Genomic DNA, 7,649 nt, shown 5'->3' on the forward strand with positions numbered 1-7,649 from the left:
CTTGACCAACTGAGCCACCCAGATGCCCCTGCAAAAATAAAGTATTATTGTTACATTGTTCTCTGACTATAAAGAATTTACTCTCCTCAAGTTTCTCTACAGCGGTACAGCTGACATTTCTGTAGCAGGATCAATACTTCATAGGCGTCCAGTTGTCTTTTAGGATTAGCAACATGAACCCTGAGGACTGGCTTCATTCCATTCTAAACTAAATCCTTTCGGTAAACCCATTAGCACTCATTACTATAGGACTTTCTCTTGTTCATTTATTTCGCTTGTTCATTGTCTTTCTCTCCCCCCTCCCAAAAGCTACACTCCATGATGGCCTGGGTATGTCACACTCATGGCCGGCTCTATGTCCAGTGCCTAAATAATATGAGTCACTTAGGAAAGTCCATAGTAAATAATGCTGAATTAATAATTAAGTAATAGAAAGTGTAGTATTAACACTAGCAACAGCATGAATACATTGAAACATTAAAATAAGATTGATTTCTTGTTTGTACTTAGTATTTGCTCCTCCTCAATACTGTTTCTACGAACTTTACACATTTTGCAGATATTTGTCCCAATTTCATAACAGCTGGGTTATGAGTAATAAGAAAACATTTATAAAGCACTGTGAATTTCTTCTATAAAGCATTATATGTAAAAAGAGGACCTGAATGATTGGCAAAATGTGCGCTTTGCGTTCACTTGTTAACCAAACATCTGTCATTGGGGATCCACAGGGTGATACACACTTTTATACACATTATCAGGAGTAATCTTCATTAGATCCTATAATGGACAGCGTGCTTCCGGGTTTCCAGATTAGATCCAATGCTCATATTGGTCGAGCCTATTAAGTAGCTAGATTTGGAAAATACTCTAACCCAATATTCTGTCATAATCTAGTGTTCTTGTTTTCTGATTTTTCCATGCCAGCAGACACTTTAATGCTGTGCTATTTTCCCGTCTGCACAGGGAGCATGCTTTGGCAATGGGGAAGGTTTATTCATATACAGATCTACTGTAGAAGGCACAGCAGGTTGATGGTTAAGCTCTGAGGCTCTGGATATAGACTGTTCACAACTGACTGTCATTCACAGGCAGAGCGACCTTGTCTTAATGTCTCCATGTCTCAGTTTCCTCCCATGTAAAGCAGAGATAATAAACAAGTAGTATCAATCGTTTTTAATAACAGAGTAGACCACTGTGGCTGTCAGTAACATACCATCCAACTTCTCCATTTTTTTTTCTTTTTCTTCTTCTTCTCTTTTTTTAAAACAAAAACAAACAAACACCTTATTGCTTCCATTTGGTCCACGGCTTGGGAGAGGGCTCCAGGATGGTTAAAAGCTGCCAACTGTCTGTGGGGAGAGGCTCAGACAGAAGCCCAGACACCAGGGGTAATACAGAGGGTCCCTGAGAGGCCACTGAGCTGGGAGGCTCATAGTCACGATTGAGGGTGAGCCTTTAGGAGACATCTCACCCAGCTGGGGGACTGGCCGGCCTGGGACGTTCGTCAGGTGGTTGCTCATCTCCTTGACGAGTTTCACCTCTTCACCTAGGAAGTGGTTCTCCAGGAAGTCACAGAGGTGGGGTCTGTGCAGGCAGCACTTGGGACCTGCAGATCCCAAAGGGCCTGGTTCAGGTTCTTCTTTCCCGCTAGGGCGGCTTCTGTGGCATCCACGGCTTTACCCCCACTTATCTTGGGAGAACTTCTCTGTGTCCCAGAGAATCTGCCGACACCCCGCTAGTTGCTCAGTGCCTTCCTGCTGCTCCTCCGCCAAATCTCTGAAGAAGCGGCAGGCACCCTCCAGAACCACGTCTCACAACGCAAACAGACACCCAGAGAGAGGTTAAGTGTAGGAAGCCTGCAGAAGCAGGTTGACCAGGTTGTTGACTGCAGCCTCCACCGTGGTGGATAGCTGGCGAATCTGGAAGTTTGGGGTTGGTAGCACAATAAGGAGCTAATCACAGAAAATGGTGTTGGCTGATGTGGGAGGCAAGGAACAGCAGAGCTGTGACTGGAAGGTTGGAGGGTGCTAAGAGGGGGATGGAGGGGAGTCCACACTGTTGAGGCAAGAGACTTGGGACCTCTGGTGGGCTGCCTCCATTTCTGCCGCACATTTTAAAATAGGTCACCAAGCCTTCCATCTTACGTGAGAAATCAGTTTTTAAGAAAACTCCCTTTCCTGGTTTGGAATTTAGAAATAAAATCTTCCTAGAAATAGAACAAGGTTGAGCATGGTTTCTAAACATCTATGAACATGGGAAATAGAGGAAAAAACGATTGTGAGTTTTTCATAAAGATTTTCACGCCTTCAAACTTCCCTTTATACTCTGTGAGTTATAGGTCATGGAGACAAATCTACCAGTATCTATGGCAAAACAATGGAATGTCTCACATGTGTATCACCCTAGTCCTTATCAAATGAGATTGTTTTCAGTAACAGCTTTGTTGAGTATATTTCACATACCTTATATAAAATGTGGAATTCAGTCTTTTTTAGTATATTTACATGATTGTGCAGCTGCTACCACAATCAATTTTTAAAGATTTTTGTCATCCCAGAGGCAAACCTTGTCTCCTTTAGCAAATCACTCTTTTTCCCAAATTCTCCCAGCTAGAGGCAATCACCAGTTTATGTTATGTCTCTATATGAAGTTTGTTGGGGTGTGTGTGTGTGTGTGTTAATATTTATTTATTTTAGAGAGAGAGAAAGCGAAAAAGTGAGAAAGCATGAGTGGGGGGAGGGGTAGAGGGAGAGGGAGACAAGCAGACTCCCTGCTGAGCTGGGAACCCAACTCAGGGCTCCAGCTCACAACCCTGAGATCATGACCCAAGTGGAAACCAAGAGTAGAACTCTCAACTGACTGAGCCACCCAGGTGCCCCAAGAAGTTTTTAAATTGATGGAGTTAAATCTATGGATGAATTAGAACTACATAACTAATATATATAAGAGTTTTATAAATAAAATGTGAATCATTTCTTGAATACTTGGAAATAAGGGTTAAAGATACATAAAAAATAAAAGTTACACTCAACCCACATGTATGCATCATCTACTACAGGGCTGAGAATATAAAGGAGAATAACATGCTGTCTATTCACAATGAGTTTGAGAAAACAGGACACAGGTAATGAAGGCACACAGGTAAACACCAGACAAGAAGACCACGGCCTGGCACAGAGTGGCAACATGTTGTTTGCTGGGTTGAATCAGATATTAATATGTTGCTTTATTTCTGTTCCAACCAGCATGTGAAAACAATTTCTGAAAAAAATTTTAGAAGTCAGTCTTGGACTTTCACCCACTTTTAAAATGAAAGTTCACATCATCTTCATTTGAAGCTCTTGATTCTGATATTTACTGATTCCCTGAGGTGCTGACTGGATGTAAATAAGGACCCACTTGAGACCGCAGTGCTGCAAACATGCCGATTTCCATACAGTTCTCTTCTGAGAGTGCCAGAAATTCTCCCCAAAAGGGTATAGGTACGGGAAATTAAAACAGAGTTTGAGTTTTTCGGTATGACTCTACACTTGATCTTAGCCAGAAGGCAGAGAAGTGATTCGATATGACTCTAAACATTAGAAGGTTGACTTATCTTTCCGTATCTGGCAACTCCTCTGACTTCTCCCTCACACTCTAGATAAATCCTTCATTCAACATTTATAAATTATATTCAGACTTTTCAGACACAGAAAAAATTTTCATTTTCTCTTTTATGGTGAGTCTGTTAAAAAATATTGTGGGCTACATTAAATTAAAGATACTAGCAATACTTCACAATCTTGAGATCCTGAATAATGTAAAGGAAACCAATACTTTTTCAGAAAAAAGCATTATTATAATTATAAACATGAATTCAGAACCCAGAAATGATAAATGAAGACGCAGAATTTTTAAAGGATTATAGAAGTTTACTTGAAGGAATTCTTCAAAAACTGGGTATAGAACCTGGGCTAGTTAAATTCTATGAAGCACTCTTTGACTGCCCCCTACTGGCTAAATTTCAGAATGCTAATCAGAGTACAGTACTTGGGTTAAGATTATAGTAAAAACATTTGCAGTGAATTTTTAAGAAGATTTTTAAAGATTTTAAAAAATATTTTGAAGATTTTTTTTAATGTTTTTAAATATTTTAAAAAAATATTTTAAAAGTGTTTCCATCCTTTCTGACAGAGACAGACATAGTGAGAGAGGGAACAGAAGCAGAGAGGGCAGGGGAGTGGGAGAAGGAGAAGCAGGCTTCCCGCTGAGCAGGGAGCCCAGGAGTCTGGGATCATGACCCGGTAAGGCAGACACTTACCGACTGAGCCACCCAGGTACCCCTTGCAGTGAAATTTTTATAGGTTTTCAAATTTTACAGAAGGCTGTGCGATCCCTATTTTCTGCACCTCTGTACAACCAGAAGTGATTTCTTTCATTTATCTTTAATCCTTGTCAATACCTATCTTTTTTTTTTTTTAAGATTTACTTATCTATTTATTTGAGAGAGAGATAAAGAGAGAGAAATCACGAGCAGGTTGGCAGGCTGGGAAACAGAAGGGGCAGAGGGTAAGGGAGAGAACCCTCAGGTGGACTCCCTGCTGAGTGCAGATCCAGATGCAGGACTTGATCTCAGGACACTGGGGTAATGACCTTAGCTGAAACCAAGAGTTGGGCTCTTAATCGACTGAGAGACCAAATGCCCTACTGATACGTATCTTGATTTTTCATTTGTGCCAGTCACTTTATCTAATTTTCAATAATTAATAAAAACATTACACTCAGGGATGACCACAAATAAAGAATTCAGTATATTCCATCTTCAGTGAGAGAAACTTCTCTTCTTATAATTTAATGAAAAGTGTAATTTTCTGAATTCAGGGGCCCTTCACAAGGATATAAAGATGACTTTTGTAACTAATGGTTTGCATGTCATTTTACCATTTTATATCTCAGTTTATCTATACTTATTGATAGCAACGAGGTACAGAGTCGTGAAAATTTTTTTATTGGAAACTGGTAAGTTGCTTTTTTAAGTTTTCAAGGGATATCAGTGAGATGACAAGTCTTAAAACTTTGGGGTCAGTTATGGGAGTTAAGTTTAGATAGTTAATATAGATTTTGTTTTTAAAGGTCTTAAGTGAAAAACTGTAATTCTTGTATCCTGAGTTTCTTAGCCTGTGAACTGAGATTGTGAGTGGGAACAGTTTAGGCAAAGACATCTTAAGGCCAGACACATTTTCTCCTGTGTTCACATGTTATAAGAACTCAAATGGAAGAGCTCATGCCCCAAGTACACTCAGTGGCTGGTAGGAGCACATCTTTACTTTTCTTCAAGAGAGGAAGTTGCTAGAACAAAGTTGCAACCCTACCCGTTATGGGGCAAGTAGTTCCTACAGATCAAAATCCAAGATTGTACAAAAGCTAGAACTTGTACTGTAACTTGGAAGTCTAAAATAATGCCATTGAATTTTATTTTCTCTGAATCTAAATAAATCTGAGATGGAGCCCACATCATATTGAGTTATCCAAACATTCAGTCTTACTCATTATTGTTCCTGGGATTCTCCTCACCTAGGTTCAGATGAAGATCCCAGTGATCTTGCGTTGAATGAAACACTGAGAAAAGGCATCTCCAGTCATCCATCCTCTGTGATTGCTCTGACGCTTACCCAACACCCGCGCCCATGTATTTTGCTTTCACCCAGCCACACTATGGGGAGGAGGCTGCAAATGCCCCCAGAACCTACAGCCCTCCTACCCCCACTCCTGGCAAATCACTACTCTCTTCATCTTCTAATCACCTCTCTCCTACCTTTTCTGAGTCACCCATCATAACCTCCTTAAGGAGTTCAGCCTTTCTCTACAGGTAGGGTGAAGGATTGTCTTTCAACAACTTCTGTTAGAAGGATTGCCAGGGGACCTCCCTGGAGACATCAAGGCAGGAAGAATAATTCAGAGGATTTAAAAAAATAAATAAATAAAGGTGTTTCCATCCTTTCTGAATTTTCGGCAGCCATCAGAGTGAAAGTAGTATTGCTCCCTCAACATATTATTCTGCAAAATGAAGGAAATGGGAATGAAATGAGAAAGATAGGAGGCTGGGAAAGGAAAGAAGATTCAGATAAAGGGCATCATTTCTCTGGGCCATGGTAATGCCTCATTTAGCTTATTTTATTTATTTCTGCTGCCACCTGCTGGTTCACAGGGAGAAAGCTCACGCTTGAATTCCTTGCGGCCTGTACAGATTTGAAAGGTTCAGAGATAAACCCATTCAGGGAATCATAATCATAAAAGGTTAACAAAAATGCTTTAAATACAATCAAATGCTTTAAATACTGACAATGCTTTAAATGCAAATCAAATCACAGATACTGAGGGAGAGATCTATAGAAGCAGAAAAGCGATGAGGAAGTAGATATTTATAATACCAGCGGTCACTAGGTTGAAGCTAGAATGTTTCCAGTAGTCGTAGAGAGATTTTATAAATGTTATGGGTGCAGTATTTCAATATTTGTAACAAGGTCTCCTGAGATCCTGTAGTTATTTATGTAGTTACAGAAGATAAAGTAATCCCAGAGTATATTTGAACTGCTAAATCCAGGTTCCCCTGAAGACTTGGGGAACCTGAAGACTTGGTCATCTGCTGCCCATTTTGCTGTTTATCTACAACAACAACATCTAGAATTGATGGAATCTAATATTTTTTTAAGTTGGACAACAGTAGTGTAAAATCCACTCTTAAATGCCACCGGGAACAAATTAATATATCCTACAGTCTGAAAATTAAGCAGACGCCATGCTATACACAATAGCCCAAACGCACATGATTGCCTTGATGTCAATCAGTGTATAGTCTGGAATTAATATACTAGGAGGTTTTTATTTCAAATCAAAGCAAAGAAACAAAGGATCCTGCATAGAAGCATGTTGTATGCTCTTAATTACTGTCGGAGTTAAAAACCTAGGCTATGGAAAATTTTCTCCTGACCCTGGATTCAGCAAGGGCTAAAATATTTACGAAGAGGATGGCATCCTAGAAGGCTGCCTGCCCACCAGCACCAGTCATCACTCTTGAGAGATTTCCCATTCCTCAGAAGGAATCCGTGGCTACTGGAGACACTGCTGTTTGTGTTGTAGGTTAGGCAACTGTCTCAACATAACAGACCGAGAGATCTCAGATCATCCCAGAGTCGTGGGTGTAGAGTTAATGACAAGCTCATTTAACTGTGCTACTCATGGGAACTAAATATGGGATTTAGAGACTATAACCAATTAACTATGGACACTTTTATTTACAAATAACTCCTAACTCGAACTAGCTTAGAAAAAAAAGTGGAAATTTAGTGGTTAACAGAATCCGACTGAAGTTCATACAGACAAATCACAAGAAGAGGGGGATCTGGTTGGCCATAGGTAGAGCGAAAATAAGGGTCTTGGTGCTTCTGATGTTCCTCTGCTGTGCTTTTCCATCCATAATGGCTTCATCTCTAGCGCTGAAGCCATCCTTGATAAGGAAGTGCTTTGCCCTCTAATAGGTTTCTAGCTTCTCATGCCTTCCACTCCTGCCATTTAAAGTTCTGAGAGAAGATTACTGCTTGGCCTGAGTCAGGGACCCCGCCTGGAACAACAGAGGCCAAGGTAACAGAGAGCAACAGTTCACAGCA

The 7,649-nt window shown here is 40.3% G+C and overlaps 1 pseudogene; it reads right to left on the reverse strand.

Moving 5' to 3' along the window:
• Positions 1–3,436: 3,436 nt before the first annotated feature.
• LOC116575629 lies at positions 3,437–3,563 on the reverse strand (annotated as a pseudogene).
• Positions 3,564–7,649: the final 4,086 nt, after the last annotated feature.

The sequence above is a fragment of the Mustela erminea genome, chromosome 16 (genome assembly GCF_009829155.1).
Source record: "Mustela erminea isolate mMusErm1 chromosome 16, mMusErm1.Pri, whole genome shotgun sequence".
NCBI lineage: Eukaryota > Metazoa > Chordata > Mammalia > Carnivora > Mustelidae > Mustela > Mustela erminea.